The 987-nt window shown below is 39.1% G+C and overlaps 1 non-coding gene across 1 annotated transcript; it reads left to right on the forward strand.

Annotated features, from left to right (window-relative positions):
- Window positions 1-620: 620 nt before the first annotated feature.
- Window positions 621-727, forward strand: LOC121231584 (small nucleolar RNA R71). Its single transcript, XR_005929641.1, has one exon. It is a non-coding gene; the product is annotated as a small nucleolar RNA R71 (small nucleolar RNA).
- Window positions 728-987: the final 260 nt, after the last annotated feature.

The following is a 987-nucleotide window of genomic DNA, read 5'->3' on the forward strand; positions in this document are numbered from 1 at the left end:
CTTGTTGATTCTTAAGTGCTGTCTCAGTATTTTGGAAATGGATTTCTGACACCGAGATGAATTTAGAGAGCATCTCTTCAAGGTTTGGTTTCTTCTCTTATTGATAAGGTGGCTATCGAAAACCCTGAGGATTTTGTGGCTTTTGATTTCCTTGACCACCCTAGGAGAAATTTGGGTGGTTCCTCCAACCTGCATTATAAGTATTACTGTATGGGTTATTTTGAGATCAAAAGTTATTGTTACCCATATAGTTGACTTGTTCTTCTTCAGTTGTAGGATTAAAGGATTGGTATTCTGTATGCACACCTCCGCCACTTGAGTCACACCTCATTACTGGATGTACCTGCGTAGAACCAAGTAAACCGTCAATCTTTTTATTGAGAAGTTCTACCTGATTAGAGAGCATGGTGACTCAATCGATGTTATAAGCACCGGCTCTTTTCATTGGCTTTGTCCTCATAACTTACCACTGATAGTTATTCAGTGACATCTCCTCTATAAATTCATAGGCATCTTCTGGTGCTTTATTGTTAATGGTTACGCCAGCAGCTGCGTCAACCATTTATCGAGTCAAGGGATTCAGAGCAGTGTGGAATGTTTGTATTTGAAGCCAAAGCGGTAACCCATGGTGAGGGCACCTTCTCAGTAAGTCCTTGTATCTCTCCCATGCATCGTAAAGTGTTTCTAAATCTATCTGCACAAAAGAAGAGATATCATTACGTAATTTAGCCATTTTAGCTGGCGAAAAATATTTTAGTAAAAATTTCTTGGTCATTTGTTCCCAAGTAGGGATAGACCCTCGTGGTAACGAGTTCAACCACTATTTAGCTTTGTTTCTCAGTGAAAAGGGAAACAACCGAAGATGTATGGCATCATCAAAAACACCATTGATTTTAAATGTGTCGCAAAATTCCAGAAAGTTCGCTAAGTGAGCGTTGAGATCTTTATCCTGTAAACCATCAAACTGAATAAACTGCTGTATCATCT

The sequence above is a fragment of the Gossypium hirsutum genome, chromosome A06 (genome assembly GCF_007990345.1).
Source record: "Gossypium hirsutum isolate 1008001.06 chromosome A06, Gossypium_hirsutum_v2.1, whole genome shotgun sequence".
In the NCBI taxonomy this organism is placed as follows: domain Eukaryota; kingdom Viridiplantae; phylum Streptophyta; class Magnoliopsida; order Malvales; family Malvaceae; genus Gossypium; species Gossypium hirsutum.